General features: G+C 40.4%; 1 protein-coding gene across 3 annotated transcripts in view; it reads left to right on the top strand.

Annotated features, from left to right (window-relative positions):
• Positions 1-21,155, top strand: part of LOC130181342 (receptor-type tyrosine-protein phosphatase gamma-like) — a 446,467-nt gene that overhangs the window by 148,077 nt on the left and 277,235 nt on the right. The window lies entirely within an intron of this gene.

The raw sequence follows: 21,155 nt of genomic DNA, 5'->3' as shown, positions 1-21,155 counted from the left end.
TGCTGCCGCTTAACGTTTAATACGTATAATGCTGCAATATCATAACTGATCTCCGGCAGTAGAAGCTGAGTGAAGGATTGCTTGACTCTGGTTATCGCTAGTCATCTGTCTGTCCTGGGACCAAACCTCGGAATAATGCTGCTGTCCTCTCTGCTTGACAAGCTCCAGCCTTTGTTGATGGGTCACGGTCACGCCCATTAAAATGACAGAAACTATAGATAAAAGAGCTGGAAGTAAAGCTAGCTTCAGAGACAAGACCCTGCTGCCACCACAAGAGGGCAGTAAATTACAGGATGAATGAAACAGGCACAAGGTCCTTTATGGGACAGAACGCTGTTCTGAGATCAAATGTAAGGAGAGATATCACTTCACTACACTAATTATGTCTCTTTTTACCTTTAACTGGGCAAACACTGCTTGCCTTGCTCGCCCTGACGGCCCGACACTGACGTAGACACTTTCCACTGGAACTACTTACTTCTTTCTTTATTTCGTCTGGAAATTATCAAATATCTGTTAGGGCGAGTAAAACTCAGTTCAGAAACTCAGGTCAAAATGTGCTTTGGTTCCATACTCAGTCCTGGTTCAGAAATCTGCCCTACAGTTATATGCAAATTTAACTCAGTTTAGAAGAATTAAGGTCAAATTTAGTCCAGTCCAGTCCAGTCCAGTATGCTTCTACCCTTTTAGCCTTCTATGTGGAGCACTGGCAAAGCCCTGATGAAGCTGATGCTCCGTAAGTGTCTATTCTCCTCGTCACAAACTTATCAATCCCCCCTCCCCCCTCCTAGTTATCTGCTGCAAAGTGAATTACACGAGTGCCTATTGATTTCTGTCCTTATGCCAGGCATGTTTAGAGAGTAAACCTATTGCTTTTCTCCCCAAGCGTTTCCATTGTGAACCTCAGTCTGAGCAGTGGGGGTGGGGGATGGGGCTAATTGGCCTCAGTCAAGATCACCTTGACTGTCTGAGCTCAGCAGCTTCATGTCTACAGGAAGAAAGAAAAGGCAGAGACACAGTGAGAGAATTCAGAAAAAAAATGATGCAGGAAGGGATGGAGGGAATGAAAAGATGTTCTCATTATCTAACTGAAGCTTAAGTGTGTCCATTAAAGTGTAATGCCAAGGCTGTGGCCTCAGGAATATGCCATGTGTCTCATCTGCATCTGCTGAATGTTTGTGGTGACTGCTAATGCATTCAAATAGCAGGGGAAAGCAGGGGCAGGGGACAGTAATTACTGTTCTCTATCAGGTAGGTGTGTGTATGTGTGTGTGTGTGTGCGCGTGTGTGTGTGTGCGCACTGAATGAGGTTCATGCTTCATTACTGATGGGTGTTAAGGTAATAAGGCCCCTGACTGTCCATTGAGGCAACTCATCACTTCTCCTGGCAGTGAAATTAGCCCCACGTTGTTCTAGGGCTGCTCCTTTTCCTTTTGACGTCCACCGGTACGGACGATTAAAGCCTCACCTAGATGCCTATAAGTGGGGACAAGCAACCCTTCATGATCCCATAACAGTCCCTGTTTAATCAAATTTCAACCAACACTTGATCCTTTGTTCACTTGTGAACTTAGAAAGCAGCAATGTTGAGTTGGACCGTGTCCATACAGCAAAGAAACTTGAATTATATTTTGAAAAAGAACATCTGCATCAGTTTATTACAGTCCTGTTACAGTCTTTCAATGTGTGTATTGTATGTGAAGCCAAACAGTCGCCATATATTTTCAATGACTCCCTATTTACCTGTTATGTGTGTCTATATACACTACCGATCAAAAGTTTTAGAACAGCCCAATTTTTCCAGTTTTTATTGAAATTCAAACAGTTCAAGTCCAGTGACTTAAATAGTACAGTGGTAAACAGCCCAAGTTAAAAAAAAAAAATATATATATATATTTAGATCACCAAAAACTGAAAACAGGCCATAATGAACTCTGTCCCAACATCTGCAAGGGTCCTCAGCCTGAGTCTGGACCCACATACTTCTACATCCGGGCAGAGATGTGGAAGTAGCATCTGACAGTCATGCTATATATGGAGCAGATCCTGGCTGCGAAACTGAGCGTATACTGGGGCAGAAGAAAACAAGCATGTGGCCCAACAATTCCTACAGATGCCCCAACTTTTCACCTAAGCAATAATAGAGGCCTATCTCCATGTGGGCTTTCAAGGTGTGTGTCATCCATCCTCTGAGGACTTCTCCTGGGTCACAGAAGAGCGGAGGGAATCATTTTACTTCCATCTTAACAGTCTGCTTGGCCTTCCTACAACAAGCCATCTCCAGATGACTTCACTATCCCGAGGGAGGTGGAATGGGTGTAATTATTACCTGAGCACCTCCATGAATTTTATCACATCTGGAACAGCTGTGTCACTGGAATTCCCCAACCACCAGCCCCAATTACCTAATGGACTTTAGAGAATTGTGAGGTCCTCTGGTCATTTTATCCGCACAGTGCCATCTCAGTAATGTGTGAACAGGAATGCTAATTACTGTCAGTTTAAACTGAAATAATTTAATTGACAATTTTATTGCTTGAAATCTAGTTTGATTTAAAATCTAGTAAGTTTAGATGTTACATCACTCAAACCAAAGACTCCTTTCAGTTTGAAGCTGGACTTTCCCACCATTTTCCTCTGACTCACTGATTCCAACCAAGCACGTGATGTAGTGATCAAAGTAAAGGGTAAAACTGATGTCGAACTGAAGCTGAGATTAATTTCTTTTGATTTCTGTTGAAAGTATCTTGTCATGCAACAATCAAATTTCCTAAGCCTCTACCAAAACTGATTATATATTCATGCCGTCTACAGTTGTAACATTTATAAATTATTCAGTCAGTTCTCAGCATGTGAATAGGGCAAAATAGCTTTTATCCAGTGGTTAATTACACTGTTAATTAGTCGAGGAAAGGACAAGTAAATTAATGGAGTTTCGTGAAGTGCTACATATCTGGAGGGAAAGCGTTTCCTGATGTCATCTCATTAAGCGTGACCACTGATACTCACTGATCTCTGGGCGTCCATCATCACAGTCTAAATCCTCCTTCCTCTGACAGGCACGTCCATTCAAACAAACGCAAAGGTTAATGCAGCCTGAGCTTTCAGACGCTCACCGACATGCTCTCCATCCGCCTCGGTTGGCCACCGGGCCCAACAGACGCACGCAGTCCCAGTATCTTTCCTCTCATTTGCTAATGAGGTAATTAATAAGGCTGGAGTTAGCCAAGTGGTGCGGAAGGGGGCCACAGTAGCAGGGGCCAATGCAACACATCAGTCATGGCAGACAAAACAGAAATGATTGTGTTTGTTTGTTTAGGTGATGGTCCTGTGGAATGAGTTGCTCGGATAATCTTTCTCGCAATGTTTTTTATATTTTCAACATCCATCTTCTGATGGTGGATTGTGATTATTACCTCTGCCACTCAGTCCCCTCACACGGTCCACAGTCCTCCTCCCATATTGATTTGTGTGAGAGGAATCTGCTGCTGAAACTAAATGAGGAGATTGCAACAGGTAATTCTGGGGTGCAGAGTCAAGGGCCTTTTAATAGTCTGCAGATATGAAGGATCCTTGAAGTGCATTAGCGACATAGTGAGTGACATGCTCTAAGAAATAAGAGGCGGAGAGAGGAGGAGAAGGCAAAAGAGAAGAGAGGTAGAAAAACATGAGAGCAAAATGTGAGGGTTCGGTAATTTAACTGGAACAGTGGTGTAGATTTATAATGAGGCAGACAAACCTGGACCTCTGAAATGATTATTCTTACAAGACAAATAAACAACAGTATTATCAAAAAAAGAAAGTGGTTTCATAGGCACACGAATAGATTCATTATTGTCTTCAATGGGGGAAAATCAATTTCTAACCCAGCTGTTATCAACCGAGACCCAAGCCCCATCTTACACCTGATGCAAAGCGAAGTTAGTTTCAGACATTTTCCTGTCCGGCACCCACATTGTTTAAATAGCAAATATACTTGCACTGATCTGACACCCATGGTTGTGTTGGTCTTAAAATGACATCTGATAAGGTGCATTGTTGGTGCATTGTTATCTTGAGGCAGAAGAAAGGCATTGTGCGATTGACCTACAGTAACCTGGTCCGAAGTCAGCGGTGCAGTGTTTCACTGCTGTGTTTAAGGTCGAGTCTGACCCACGGCCCTTCACTGCATATCATCCCCTCAATCTCTCTCTTTTACTTTCCTGTCTCTCGCTCTCTGTCCTGTTGGAATGAAGGCAAAAACAGTAGAGAGACAGGAAACGGGGAGGCAGAGAGGGGGAATGACACTGCATATCTGCAGTGGCGCCAGGCAGAAGGTCAGGAAGTCATCGAAGTCAACAGGAATCAACATCTGAGGATGACGAGTTAGAGATCCTCATATATCTAATCTGAAATAGATCTATGGAAAACCTCCTCGCGCTCCACATGCAGGAATGCATTTTCAAAAATGCAGCTCGGTCTGATCTGATCCAGATACAGTGAGGATGGATGAAGATACCATGACACATCAACACCAAATCAGACCTGAAATGATCAAATCCTCAAGTGACTTTCTTCACTTTCACATGGTTTAATATGTTGGACTGTGAGTATTGAGGGCAGTCCAGACAAACCACAAATCCACAAATAGAAAGGTGAGTGAACGGGGTGTGGGCAGCTTTACCCTCCACTACACCCCTGAATGTAAAGCTGGAAATGAGTGACTGGAAGAAAATAATAAGGAGCTGCAGAGGGAGACGAGGGGTGAGGGCTGGAGACGATGTCGGCTGGCTCGCAGGAAAGAAGCAGAGGTGTGTTATTCTGGCTCCTGTTGCAAAGACCTCTGGGAAAATAGGGCCTGCCTGATAGTGCTGCGAGAGCCATAAATCACCACTACAGCACTCCTCCTCCTTGCCGTGACCTAGAGGTGACCCTTGAGTCACGCACATTTTCAAACACTAAACACAAACACACATACACACAACAGGAGGAGGTTGTGTGTGAGCCTGCGTGTCACTTCTGTAGCCTCCGCCACACAGCAGCACCCACAGCACCGTGCTCTTACTCGTACAACCCAAGACGCAGTTTGAGGCTACATCAACACTGACACCTTTTAGTTTTGAAATCATCCCTTTTGCGACATTTTGCGTTTTTCTACGCAGAGTTTTCGAGAACTCCAAATTTGCCAATGGAGCCAATGAAGCAAACACCTATGTTCACTTCCTGATCAGGCCCTTCCCTGATTGGTGGATATGATGGATAATGCTCCTGGTCCTGCTCTAATATCTCACCGTATTTGCTTTGTGAAACTTCCAATCTATGTTTCCCACTGCGATGATAATATTCTTGTTGTTTCAAACACAGTTTGACCACATCGTCAGTCAAAGTCTTCCTTTTCGCCATTGCTATTCATCATTCACAGTGATTCCTGTAACTAAGAAACCAACTGCAGAGCAGACAAAATGCTCACTGTTGTTTGAATGGTTATGTGATGTGTTTTCAATTACGGAGCTAAAACACACGTCTAGATGGAGATTGTTTTTTGTTTTAAAGCGCTGGATGTGTGGACGTAGCCTAAGGCTGCAGTTACACTCGCACGCGGACAACATGGACACACGGTTGTTTTCATTTCTACTCCACTTGGAGGACAAGTTCATGTTCAGTACATCTTCGTCTATGCGTTTGGCACATGTGCACTGTGAATTAAGTCAAAATGGCGATATCCATGCAAGAAGGGCCGACGCTCTTCTTCCTCTTTAAACTCAGCATCCGTGTTTGTTTTCCAGCTCATGCACTGATGCCCTTGTAGCGTAGAGGTCAAGATGGGGTGTCTGCACCGGAGCCTCGCGTTTACCCTCTGACGAAATGTACGCTCCACACACCTGGCGGACCATCGCATACTCGCAGATGCAGCAAGTGTAACTCTGGCCTAACTCTGTCATTCACACATATTTGCACTTATTGACACTCAGTAAATATAGTATTTTCTGTAACCAAGCAACCAGCTGCAGAGGATATGAAAAAAACACAATAGGGTTTGACTCAGTTTCCTTACTTTTCTTTTGATGCAGAGTTGTGAACATAACAGCAAAACACTGGCGCTTCTTTCAGTGCTACTCTCAATGGATGTACAGTGTAGGCCTGGAAATGTAGTTTGTGGTTTTTGCACTCTGTTTGTGTGTGTGTGTGTGTGTGTATGTGTGTGTAAAGAATGTAGACGGGAAGCCAGTGAAACCTCAGGCAAACCTCAGAGAGCTTGTTACAGGAGGAGTCAGAACAGAGAAGAGGGAGGAAAGAGGAGATGTGAGGGGCTGTAATAAGTAATAAGGTGGAAGGGAGTTCTGAGAGGAAGAGATGGGGGGGGTGATGGAAGGTGGGATAGCTGCATTAACAGGCATAAAAAAATACCATAATTCAACAGGGCAGTGAGAGCCATGGCACCAGTTGGTCTTTAAACTCTTCATAAAACAATTATGCAGAAGTAAACAGCTGATTGTCAGTCTCTCTTTCTTCCACCGTGTGATGACAGACGTCTTTGTGCTGATGAATACATGTTATAAAATAAAATGCATTCTGTATGCTTTTCTAAGCGCACTCTATTTAGACTTAATGGTCTTTATTATACTGCCCATTTATAGTTTCTCTCTGTTTCCATGTGTCAATAAAAAGGCCTTAAACAGTGTAAGATGTGTGAGTGGATAGAGAGGTGGTGAAGAAGTGACGTATAACTGAGGGAGGGGGCAGAGAGGCAGAAAAGAAAGAATGACAATAGGTGATGGAAAAAGAAGATGAAACTAGGAAGAGAGGAGGAGAGCCTTTAAGTCAACACATACAGAGGAGAGAAGGAGGGAAGAGGCGAAGAGAAAGGTCAGGTGAGGAGGAGGAGAGGGAGAGAAGTCCATTTCAGCTTCTAGTTCTTGGGTCAGCAAATAGCCCGACAAATTAATTAAGATAATAATCCATATGAAATAGCCCAGCAAAGTCAGCCATGACCCCGTGTGTGTGTGTGTGTGTGTGTGTGTGTGTGTGTGTGTGTGTGTGTGAGTCCAGCCTTCTTACCATTTGTAGGACTTTTATGAGGTGGGCAGAGGAATGCATTGATTTCATAAAGGGCATAAAGGGGTCGGTAGCCGTTTGAACAGCCGAGTGTGAGATCAATGTGGGGGGAGATGAAAACGGTGACATTTACTCTGGTTTGTGCCCCTGGGCAGGAAGGACCTCTGCAGAAAGTCACACTGTCAGCTTTCTCTCTCTCTCTCTCTCCACAAGTGCACACTGCTTTTCCTCGCACGGGAGAAACGGACCACTTTTCATGCGACAGTGAGGAAACTGCTTGGCGCCACACACACACACACACACACACACACACACACACACACATTGTGACGGAGGTGGCAGAATATAAATCTGCATCTTCTCTCACTCAAAACTCGGCCGTTTTCAAAGCTGAATTACAGCAAACTCCTTTATCGAAACCTGGTGTTTCTGTGTGCTGGGAAAAAAAAATCTGTTTTCAGGTTCATACACTCGCAAACTTTTACATATATAAATACACAAACGGACAGGAATGCCCCCACAGTTATACATGCACACGCATATACATCTTTACATTATCTGCACAAATAAGTGCAGTATTTCAAACACATCACAGTACAGTGTGTACAGTGTGTGGATGCAAACCTGTGGACCTCAGAAGAAGAACAAGAACGAGACAAAAAGGGAGAACTACATAATAAATAAAAAAAATAAGAAAGAAAGAACATAATACATACATACATAATAAATAATTCATAACTGAGTGACATGTGCTATATGTGGCTAAATGAGAATTAATAAATAGTTGTGGTATTAGTGGATTCAGCTACAGGAGAAATCCTGAAATCAGTTGTTCAATTGAAGATGAATTGCAATTATATTTAAAATAATGTGTTAACTAGAAAATAAAAATAAATAAAAGCTGTTAGATTTTATTCAAAAATTACATTACAAGTGGAAAACTAGATTTGATTGACACCAAATCACGTTGTTCAAATAGCAGAGTGACATTCAGGAAATAACCACTGCAAGAAACATGGAGCTGCAGAAGAGATAATGAGAAGAAAAACATGAGGAAAATAAAAGAATGACAGCTTGAGTTTCAGAATTCTCACTGAACGTTTTATCATCATGCAAGATTGAATAAGTCTGTAGCTTTGTGTTTTCATACACTGTCAATAAAAAAGAAAAAAAAAAAAACATGCAAAGTTCCCAAGCTGGCCAACACCAAGTGTCTCATTAAAATAACGTGTTGTTTGATTCGTGATCATGTGCAGTTTTTCTGTGGTGTCCAGGCGCATCGCACCCGCGGGTGTTATGGGTGTTCTGACCAGTGTGGAGTGTGTCAGTGTTCTCCATATAAAGTAGTGCAGATGGGTAAAATCTTATTTCATTGTAGAGCTGTGTGCAGCCCCACTCTCCCTCTCTCTCTCTCACACATACAAATTGCACATTGTTACCGGACCCTCTGTCATAGTGGGACTTACAACAGAGTATTAGGGCCACATGGAGGAAAAAAGATTTAGAATAAAGTCGCAGTATTTCAAAACAAAAGTTGTAATTTTACAAGAAAAAGTCATAATATTACAAGAATTAAAAATGTAAAATTTTGAATTTCGAGATATATATTATTTTTTTTTTGTTTATTTTTATTTTTAGGAATATTGCAAGCAACCAATAGAACGAGTGAAAGGAATCAGTCGCAGCCTTTAAACTTTTTAACCTATTTGTTTTTTTTTCACTACATCATCACTGCTGTGCTTGTTTATGAGAGGAAAACACATCAGGCATCGACCTCCATGAGAGCGGCTCGCTGCTTCATACTGCTTCATACGGCTTCATACGGCTTCATACGGCTTCATACGGCTTCATGCTGCTTCATGCTGCTTCATACTGCTTCATACGGCTTCATACGGCTTCATACTGCTTCATGCTGCTTCATACTGCTTCATACGACTTCATACGGCTTCATACTGCTTCATACGGCTTCATACGGCTTCATACGGCTTCATGCTGCTTCATACTGCTTCATACGACTTCATACGGCTTCATGCTGCTTCATACGGCTTCATACGGCTTCATACGGCTTCATGCTGCTTCATACGGCTTCATGCTGCTTCATGCTGCTTCATGCTGCTTCATACGGCTTCATACGGCTTCATACGGCTTCATACTGCTTCATACGGCTTCATACGGCTTCATACTGCTTCATACGGCTTCATACGGCTTCATACGGCTTCATACGCTGCTGAATACAGTATCTTGGAGAGAAGGAATGTGGTGTTTGTTGTGGTGCAGATTTAGAACACAAAGGTATGGCATTCATTTCGATTTGCCATGTTGTGGAGACGGGAACAGGGTCAGAGGGGCTCCACCCCTGGTTGTGTCTCTCCCTGTACGAACACAATGACCTGGAATAAACTCGCATCACTGCGATGATGGAGCCAGTTTGCATTGCAAAGGGCATGACTTAAACTATACGATTATATAGTTTGATTTAGACCTGTGAAACAATCTAATTGTTGTTGGTTCATTGTTTTTAAAACAGCAAAACACCCGAGGCTGCAAACATCACAAATACAACAGTGCCCCCACTCTCATTAGTGAAAGAGGTCCCACATTTCTACCAGTGGTGTGTCACAAAGGCTATCATTTGTCTCCCTATGGTCCCATTTGATTATAGTCATTACATATCCCATCATTTGTTATTATTATTATTTATTAGCTAAGTATGCATTTCAAAATGTCCAAATCCCCTACATATTTTCACCATCAGATATCAGACCACCACATCTACAACAACATTTACGAATAATTATTATACTGGAAAAATACCAACAAATACCAACTAAAAAGTCCATCTTGCTGATTTTTCCAGGCTTTTCAAACACATTAAAATTCAAACAGCATTTTGATTTTTAATGATCTCGATGTAAGATTATTTCAGGGTTTTGTCAAACCATTTCATGGAGAGGTCACACTTAATAATCATCATAACACTGCATGTGTAATTCAAAAACCAGGGACTCACTTCTCCCAGATCAACCACTTTGAGCATATACTGTGTGTCCATAACTTTGAAGCATTTTTCTACAAATTTAAATAAAAGCTCACAAAAGCATCAAAGCTTGTTTTTATCACACGATTACAGGTTTTTTTTCCTGCTTACATTTCTAGGGCGTGCAGCTGTTTCTGTCAACACATCATTAGATATAATTTTACATCAATTCATAAGAACACACTGAAAACATTGAAATTTGCACCAGTATGGAAACTTGAAAATGTGTAACAACAGTGCAGTAGGTTGAGCTCCCGTTGTGTGTGTTGTGCACGTGTGTGTTTGGAGGATATATGAGCCGCAGCGATCCAGGAGGATGCACTGAAGGCCGGCTGCCTCTGCCTGTGGACTTAATTGGAGAATGTGTCTGGCAGCTAACAAACCTGTTCTCCGCCCGTTCCCTGGGTAGCCCTCTGCACTGCTGACACACAAACACACACACACACACACACACACACACACACACACACACACACCTACACACACACACACACACACACACACACACACACACCTACACACACCTACACACACACACACACACACACACACACACACACACACACACACACAGGTTTACTTTTCTCACTTTTGGGGAAATTAGATAGAGTTACACTGATTTCATTTCCATTGCCTAACCTTAACCCTAAAATCTACTTTTTCCCTATTGGACACACACGCACACATGCACACATGCACGTGCACACACACACACACACACACACACACACAAACACACACACACACACACAAACAACTCTCATATGCATTAAACACTGACAAGTAAGAGTGAATTTTCTTTGCTATGCAGTTTCCATACACACAAACACAGATACATTCACTTCCTGCTTTTTATTTCACTGACAGCTTCAGAAACAGTCAAACAAGCCGTTCTGGCACCAACAATCGAAGTCAATGAGATCACATTATGCTTGATCTGAACATTAACTGAAGCTCCTCACTTGCACCTGCAGGGTTTTATTTATTACACTGCTGCCACACGATTGGCTGATGGATATTTGCATGAATAAGCAGGTGTTCCTAATAATATGCTCTGTGAGTGTATATCTCAACAGAACACTGTACGCACTAACCACCCTTCCCACCATCAGCTCCAATAGACAGTTCAGTTATATGAAAAATACGATGTCAGCTATGAGAACCTGTTTTTTTTTTTAATATCTGCTATGAATGACTTTTCTTTTGTTACAACCTGATCTGTGAAAGACATTTTAATCTGTAAGGTGTGTTCTGTTTCTTTACACATGTAACGCTTCAAGGATGTTGTGAGATAGGCGAAGGGCTTGACTGAGAACTCTTATGCACTCAGAATAGATTCTGCAACAATGTAGTTTAAGTCTCTTCTTTTACAGAAGGGCTCCACTGGGACGGTGCCTCGGGTAAGGCCACTAATTGCAGTAATTGCCAGAGTTGCTCTGATGGCACCCAGCCTAACCATTTCTTGGTAATGGGGCACAAAATGCCAACTTGCAGCTGTCTCCTGGGTCCCCTTTTCTTCAAGGCAAATCTGCTGTAAAAGGAGAAAGACTCATTCTTCTATTACTCAATATAGTCCACCTGTGACGCAAACTTACTTTGTGCCACTGTTTTATCATTTTAGTAGAAATGAACTACTTCCAAAAGCACAGCATGCAGCATTAGTACACATGACTGATCAATGGTTAAAGCTTTCTGACAGTAAGGAAATAAAATCATCATCATTCTTTTTTTTTTATGAGATGAATCCAGTAATTTTACAGCTGCCATACATTTTTACCATTAAAGATTTAATAATATACAAGATTTGTCAGTAAAGTTACATGTAAAAGCAAATGTTACACTTGATATGATCTAAAAAAAAGCTGCATTTATAGGCGCGATTACAAGTTATACAACAGTATTTTGAAAAATATAGAATATCCCACTTAAAATTAGGGCTTTAACTGCATTTTAGTTTTGGAAAATGACAGCATTTGTAATTGGAGTTAGTAATTTTCTGTTGTTGAATACTGTTTTTTTTTTGTGTGTTCAGCTGCCAGAATGTTTTTTGAAAGCATTTTTTTATTACAGTGTTGATATGTGTCTAGAACTTGATTGGAGTCCACCACTTTGGAAAAGCACACGCTTGTGTATCAGGACAAAAGCCAAGCCATGAAGTCCAGGGAACTCTCTGTGGACCTCTGCAATAAAATAGTGGCGAGGCACAGATCAGGGCAAAGGTATAAAACCATTTCTAAAGCTTTGAGTGTTCCCAGGAGCACCGTCGCCTCAATTACAGTGAAATGGAAGAAGTTTGGAACCAACAGGACTCCCGGAGCTTTAGAAATTGTTTTATATCCAGGCAAAAATGTCAGCTTTGATGTATCTATAGGCAGGTTGCTGTGGAACGTGATCAAATTCAAGTCACCCATTGGGTTAGAATTCTAATGAACAAATGGTTTTGCATTTTAAGACCCTCCACTGGTGGATATCCAAGGATGAAAGAAGTCCTAAGTATGTTGTTCTTTGTGTCATAGACGTTGCTGCTTCTTGGCAAGATTTAAGAGTTTTTGTCTTGTCCCTTGGTGCTAGAAGGACACCCCATTTATATCGGTAATGGTAGTTCCTAACATGTACATCCCCCTAAGACTTTATCTGATGCTTGTCAGCAACTGCAAGGGGAACACTTTTTCCTCCAATGTCAGACTGGACCTTGATGACTTGATTGATGACTTCGCTTTCCACTGCTGTTTTTTTTTTTTTTTTTTTTTTTTTGCTGTGACTCTGCACTACATTTAATTCTCAGTTTTGTGTTGGCCATGTCTTAGTGAGAGCCCAAGTCCTGTACACTGGGAGAAAGTGTGTGCAACCTGTGTTATATTCTCAAAGGTACAGCAAGGTTTAAAAGCCTGTTGAAGCTGGACACACTATGTTGGGTACCACTTTACAATAACCCTCACCCTTATAAAGGATTTATGAATGTTTATAACTAGTTTATTAATTACCTTGTTAGCTTTCTAAATCATTTTAAGCTGTTGTAACACATTAGCTAAAAAGGGCAACAGTGACCTGTTACTTGCCAAATAGTGAGCCCACATGTATCTGTACTGTTCAGCCTCATATCTCATTAGTTACTGAGCTTTCTTTGTTTTCTCCATCATCAGCATCTGTAGCTGCAGCTTCATCACGTTTGTTCAGTTACTATCAATGAACCACCGTCATTACAACCGGTTATTAATGAGTTACAGTCATTTACAACTGGTAAAAACTGTGTAAAAAAGTGTAACACACATCACCATTTATTAATGAGTTACTATAAGACTCCTTTTACCAGTTATAAATGGTATTAACTCATTAGTTAGACTAATGGGTAGAAAGCATTAACTTGAGCTTGTCAAAGAGGGAGCCTGCATCAGTGTGTGTAAACTGTTTATTTATGATGTATAAAGTGTTAACAACCAAAATGAATAACCTAATTATGAACCACTTATAAAGCCTTCATAAGGATAGTCTTATTGTACAGTGGTATCAGTGCATTGTATTAAAATCACAAAGAATAAGTGAGATTGCAGAGCGTTTCACAGCATGGTGACCGTTTAATTAAATAGATGAGGTGTTTCTGTCGAACGGTTCTTCCTGCTGATGGAACAAAACAGCAAAAAGTGGAAAACACAGGTGTAATTTGTTTTGGCCCGATGTGAGATTTGTGTGTCTTCCTCTCCATACGGAGGAAAGTCTCTTTTGGGATCAAGCTGCACTCAGCAGAAGGTTTAACAGTCAGTGGGAGAGGTGGAACGAATCTGCAACAATGATGATGTGATGTCTGAGAGGTCTGTGATGGATGGGAGAGAGCCCCCCCGATTATCCTCTCAGCTCAGTATCCATCGCAGGGTCTTGTGATATTTCCAAACCAGACAGTGATGCAGCCACAGAGGAGTTGTGACTGTCACATAAATGTAATGTGGCAAAACTGTAGTGGAGTAGAAGTAGAAAGTATATAAAGGAAACAAAGTGCTGTTGTACCTCACCCCCCCCCCGCTTAGTTGCTTCCCACCTCTGAAAAGAGGAACGGACAAAAGCTCAAACAGCTGAGTCAACCTCCAAAGACACAGCATCCTACATTTCCCATAATGCAACCAGTAGCATCTAGACACTTTTCCCCTGCTAAACGCACACATCTATCAAACTTCATGCACCAGTTTTTTTTTTTTTTCTCACATAGTTTCTGTTTAAAATGTGTAGCCTAAACTCATTAGGCGTAAGGGATTATTCATGATCAAGGTTATTTTCTCTGACTAATGAACTGACCTTTAGGTGTAAAATCAGTGGAGTTCCCCTTTAATTTACTTGATTAAATACATGTCTTTTTTTCAGCAGAATTATTAACCTTCTGCAGATGAATGCAGTCGTGCACGAGGCTCTGCTGAAATCTAGTTTAACCCTGAAGGCTTCCAACATGCGCAGTAAACTGCAGCATTTAAACACAACTTTATTAGACCGACACATCACAAAACACGTCACAAGTAACATTTAAATAGGATAGGAATAAGACAGAGAAATATAAAGCAGCTAATCACATGTGAACACATACATATCTGCCTTCTTCAAAGATGGGTCGGGCCTGTGAGTCTTGTGGCTTCAGGCCAATCGTCGTCTCAATCTGGTGGGGAATGTTCAATAGAGGACATGGGTGCCACCATGTTTAGTTCATAGCCTGGAGAAGTGCAGCTAAAGGTTTGTACAAAAAGGACCTTTGGTTGTGTTTTTTTTTCTTATGAAGGTTCAATCTTATTGAAATGAGCTGAAGTATCTGAGCAGCAGCCATGATCACAGCTGATCCAGTTCTCTAAATGATGAGGAGAGGAGCTTCAGTGCTTCCTATCTTATCTCCTTCAGCATAGGAAACACTGGACCTTCCTTTATGAAAGGGATGGAAAAATGCTGTCCCACAATTCCTTGCTACATCAACATTTCAATTGATGCACCATTGTAGTTTCACCACAGCAGAGTCACATACAACTGAAAAATACAGATTTATTCTCTTTAAATCAGTCAGGAGTCTGATTGAATTTATAGTTAACAATATCGTCATCATAACAATATACTATACTTAAATGTTTCACTAAATCCCTTCCCATTGTGGAAAGCACTAAAAATGAATTTTCTCTACTTAATAATTGTATAAAAATGTTGCGCCTTCGTCAAGAAACTCTATACTTCTGTCTGAATATAATTTATTGTGATCTCTTCGCTCAGTTCCTTATTTCTATTCAATTACTATTTTAATGGTTAATTTCTCTACTTGTGTATTCCTGCCGTGCTTTCTTATTTAACATTTCAGTCCTGTTTGCTTCATTTTTGTGGTTAGAAAATTATGATTTATCATCCAAGTGTTGTGAATAAGGTCAGTTAAAAAAAAAAAAAAATTAGTGTAGGTGCAGTCGGACTCTTTCCGCACTTCAGTTGTTGTTTCTTAAGTTCTTTCTTAATTCTCCTTCATTTCTTTCCTTGACCTCTTGGCGTTTTCCATCGAGATCAAGGAGACGTGGTGAGAGAGGAGATTATTTTGATTTTTCAACCGCAGCCCTTGTCCCAAAATGTGTCCATTTGATGATGATGGAAAAAAAACACTTAAATAAAAAAAAGAAACATATATATGTGTGTGTATAATATGATTTGAAAAGTGCTATATATGTGAAAGGCAACAAGATGCAACATACAAAACTTCATCGTACAAAAGTCATCATTAAAATACATAAATGCATCCAAACCGCTGCAAATCCAGACAATTGAGTTACAAACACCACCGCTGGAGACAGCTGCTGCTGACAGAAACACAAAGGGACATGCATCACTCCACAAGCGTAAAAAGTTGGATGTTGACTTCTGTCTATCAAACTACTGTGTGAGCAATTGTCACATTTAATAACAGAAATCTTGTTAACTAATAGCACAAACTGCGGCTGCGGTGGCAGCGTGTGAAAGTGTGATGGCACATTTACCTGCACCAGTCTGATTCAGCTGGATGATACTGTGGCGTCTGCACGACGTTTTCAACAAATAGAACAAACAGTCTGGTTTTTGCGCTGCGTGATTCCATTTTTGTGGTGTGTTTAGTGAAGTTCGCAAAGATTTTCGTCAGCCTGAAGGTGTTTGTGTGCCATAGGTGTGGATTAATGACGACAACAGTGTGTGGACTCACATTGATGTTTTGTTTTTGTGTCTCTTTCCACAGATATTCTGACTCACACTTTGGTTCCTTCTAATGATCTCTTTGTTTTGTTTTGTCTCCCTCTGTTCTCTTGTTTCCTTTGTACCCTGATGCTGCCGGACACCTCACATCCAGGTAAGGAACTGACCGTTTTTCATATATATTTACACTGTCCTCATCATTGTTGTGTGGGGGAAGAATCCAGCCCAAGGTTTTGTCATGCAGCCTTTCTCTATATGTGTGTGTGTGTGTGTGCATGCAAACTCACGTGTGCATATACAATTGATATATCAAGTACACTTGAATATACTGAATAATGAAAACTAATCGTAGCTGTGTCCACGGTGAGAGGGGACAACTTGTGTATTTGTGTGATGTTATCTACAGCAGGAGGGGTTGTTTAAATGTTTGTGTATGAGGAGTATTTTATGTAGTGTTTGTCTATTTTCGAGACTGTAAAAACGAGCCCATTGGTCGTCTGTGCAGCGGCTAATTATGACCCATAATTACGTTTTGCTGCTAGGTGACATCTAGTGGTCGTAGTAATGATGACAGGAGCAAAGAGAAAAGTGCGGTGACGTAGTATAAAGAGAGACAAAGTCCACGTCAGGAGGACAGTGTCTGATTCCCATGTGAAAGTAGCAGTTTATGTTGTTTGTTATCCCTGATATAGTTAACCACATTGTTATTATTGTAACCATGACAAGAAAAATCATCTAATGTTGAGTATTATTGTTGAAGTACTTATTTTAACCCAAATCACAACCTTTTCCCAAACCTAATAATCTAATTATAAGTAGGGCTGTGCAATTAAACAAAATATAATTGAAATTGCTAAATGGGTTAGGGTTAGTGCAATATCCAAATCGCAGGAGCTGCAGTTTTCTTGATAAAGGTAAAATGTGTCACATTATTGTGCATTGCTAGCACCATAAGTGACGCCCCGGCCTACGAGTTATATTTAAGACCCATGCAGCCCTAATTATAAGTAATAATAAATCATTTTTGTGCCTATATGTAACCAAGCCATGGCGGTTATTATAGTAACCACGGAGATGTAGGTATGTTGCTCCCAGTACAGTCCACGTGTTTATTGTTGTAACTATGACAACCAAGGTTCGGTACGCCTGCCACCGTTGGGGAGCTTTTTCAGGAAACACTCCTACGGGTCGTATCAGAGGGTTGAAACAAAATGACCTGTGTGGTTGTTCACGTTGGAGGAGTTGTCTGTTTCGTTGGACTAGTGGATCATACACTTGAATCCATGCTGGAGTAAGTCACAGCACCAGTATGTAATATGCAGACCAGAGGAAAGACCTGAGAAGAGATGTGAAGCGAGAAGACGTCCAGGGTTTTGGAGGAAAAGCCCAATGATGACTGGCAGCTGGAGGACTTCCAAGGCCTGGACGGCCATGATGATTAACAGCTGTGTTAGAAAATATCTTGCTCTTTGATGACGAATCAAAGATACAAACCTGTAGACGAAAGAACCAGAGAGGAAGAGTTACCTCCCAAGGTGCATTTAGGTACAAAACACAAAATCTTAGCAAAGATTCTGTGGCCTGCACGGCGGTCAAGCATGAACTAAACCTGAAAATTCAAGCTTCTGAAACTGAAATCTTATTTTTTCTTTTGTAAGTGTTTGTGTTATAATGATGACATAACACATTGCTGCATTATGGTGCATGAATGTAAAAATAATGAACTAGTGAAGGAAATGTCATCCAGCCTCGTGTTTTGTGGTATTCTCCCCATCATCTATCACCTACATGTCCATCACTGGAAAGAGAATCATTATGACAATACGGAGCATTCAGAAAGTCTTCAGACCCCTTTTACGATTTTCAAATTCTGTCGTGTACTAAAATCATTTAAGGAAGAGTCCTGGTTGTTCCAAACTTCTTCCATTTTAGAATGATGGAGGACAATGTGCTCTTGGGAAATTTCTTTGTATCCTTTCCCATATCTGAGCCTCGACACAATTCTGTCTCTGAGCTCCGCAGGCCGTTCCCTCCTCCTCATGGTTTCTGCTCTGATATACGGTATATTGCCATCTGTGAGATATAGAAATGTAGTATATGACATATATGTCCCTATATCAAGAGCGATGTTGTTGTCACCTAAAGAGGATGTATTATTATCACATATACAGTACATCCTCTGGATATGCGAATATATCAATTTATAACATATATGGAATATATATATTTTACCTGTAGTAAATTGGTATATGAATGTATATAAAAAATATCTATTTTTATTTGGTATAACATTTTTCGACCATATATGTTAACGATCTATATTTAATCTATATATGCAAATGTATTAAAACAACATACATATAAACATTTTATTTGCTTCTATATGTTTTTCTTATTCATTTTTCATTCATTTTAAACACGTCTTTTCACATTCTAGGAAATTGGTCTCTTACTTTTGGACCTCACTGTATGTCAGATATATTGTCAGGCTTTAGGATGGATATATATTTATGTAACATATGTCTACAATATAAACATACATATTTATATGGATTGGACATAAATGTCAGTATATGAAATTGTTCCCTTTTCCTATAGGTTTTCTAAATAATTTTTACCTATTTTTTTATATGTACAGTATATTTCATATATCGAAATTCAATATATGTACATAAATTACATTTGTATATGGGACCTTATATAGACGGGTGTGTCTTTCCACATCCTGTCCAATCAGCTGAGTTTACCGCCGGTGGACTCCAATCAAGGTTTAGAAACATCTCTGTGATGATCCAGAGAAATGGAGGAAGCTGAGCTAGAAGTGTCTGAATACTTATGTCAATGTGATGCTTCAGTGTAGATTCATGAAGGACAAAATGAATTTAGTATAAAACTGCAACATAACAAAATGTGAAAAGAGTGAGGGGGTGTGAAGACTTTCTGAATTCACTGTATAAGAGGAATAGAAATTGGATGAGGGAATATATTACACAAGCAGAGATGAAAGGTGATATATAATCTGTTTATAATAATCTTATGAGCAGTGACCATAATTAGGCTTTTATCAAATTTGTGGGTGAACATATTCTTCAGTATCACAGCAGCTTGCCTTGTGATCAGACCAATAAATTAACTGATGTAATTGTTTTGATGAAGGTATAAAGATGCTGTTGATGTTTAGGAGCTTCCTGAATTCAACAAAGACCTTGGGGCTGTTATCTTCAATTTCCCTCGATTGATAGTCAGCTGGTGAATAAACCCATCGGGCTGACTGACTTTAAACAGGCAGTTGCATGAAGTACATATGACATTATATCATTCTAGTCGATTATAGCATATCTTACAGGACTGCCAGATCATTTCCCCGTGTGTACCTCAGTGATGAAGCTAATGCAGTGAAGAAGCTAGATGTGTCATTCCAACTTCAGAAGAAGCCAGCGGTTTCCTCTCATTTCGTCAGACTGTAAAACCCACCACCTGAAAAGACCTGAAACTTGTTTAACTCCAGTAATCCATCACAATGAACACCCGGTCTGCTTTTATTTTCGTTAAAGTTAGTGCTGTGTGGTAATACAGTGCAGAGTTTTCAAATCAATCAGCACTTTCAGCTACATTACCATGCCACAATAATTTAGCATTGACAAGAATAAAAAGTGACATGATGTTGACTGTGATGGATTACCTCACTGAAGCAGGTTTCAAGGCCTTAAAAGCAGATTTTCATACTATCATGAAACAAATGGAAAACAATGGCTTCAAGTGAGTATTAAAGCAATAGTATGCACATAAAAATGAGCCTTAGAATTAGTAGCAAAAGTACATATCACAAAAAAAGGACTAATCTTTCTGAAATCCAAATCAAAAGCTCAAAAAAAGAAAAGCTGTCAGGTTTACATCACCTCGAGGCCAGTCTGCTGATTTTTATCAACCAAAATTAACCCAAATTAAGAACTCGGAGTGAATGTGCAGCGATGATGAAATAATGCTTGAAATGCCCAAACCCTCCCCAACCAGTGGATGTGTTTAAATCAGCTTCAACACTAATGTTGAATATGTTAAAACTGGTAAATTTGCATCTACATTGATCTATAAATAAATATGATTGATCCATAGAATCGGCTTTTCCACAGCTGCTTTACTGTGCCACTGCTCTTTAAAGTGCCACGCCAGAGCACAGTGTCATTATACACAGCCGCCCACTGTGTTTACCTTGATAACATGAATCAAGTGCAGTCTAGATGTTTTACACTTTCCACTGCCACAGCTATATGAACCAAAAGAGCTAGTGCATCTCACACAGTTTGTGTTGCCCAAAACCATTTCTTGCTTTGGTTACAACATGCACTTGTATGAGTAAGTTTTATTAGCAATGGCAATGAGCATATCATATTGTAAATGCTCAAAGGCTTTTTATACTCTTAAAAGTTAAAAGTAGGAGGAGGAAAATAGTCACTACACTAATCTCATATCATTAGCTGCTCTTGTGTGCTTTTGGTCTGGGGCTTTTTCTCATGGTTTGGACTTTGGGAAATCCTAATTCCGCAGCATACAATGACATTTTAAACAACAACCTGCTTGTGTGCAGCTTGAATTTTGGGCTTCTATGGGGATGCTAAACCAACTTGTGGCACATTAAAATTAAAATGATCCAGATGTGTTGAGGTGTTTGTGGAGGCTTTTTAGAGCGCATGGCACATTCCTAGGTCTTGGAGAAGAGTCTGTTGATGTAGGAGAGTCTAAGCGTATTTGCTTTTACAGGGTAGAGGGTGAAATTTCCTCTGGTGTAGTGGAACAGAGGTTTGTCAAGCTAGCTAGAGAGGAATGAGTTTATTGACAGCTCATTGCAGAAAGATGGAATACTAGGGTTTTCTGGATGGATGTTCTGTATAATTTAGCATTTAGTTTCACAACT

Source organism: Seriola aureovittata, chromosome 2 (genome assembly GCF_021018895.1).
Source record: "Seriola aureovittata isolate HTS-2021-v1 ecotype China chromosome 2, ASM2101889v1, whole genome shotgun sequence".
NCBI classification, from domain to species: Eukaryota; Metazoa; Chordata; class Actinopteri; order Carangiformes; family Carangidae; genus Seriola; species Seriola aureovittata.
Note: the sequence above shows the minus strand (reverse complement) of the source record. Positions and strands in the feature narration are given on the sequence as shown.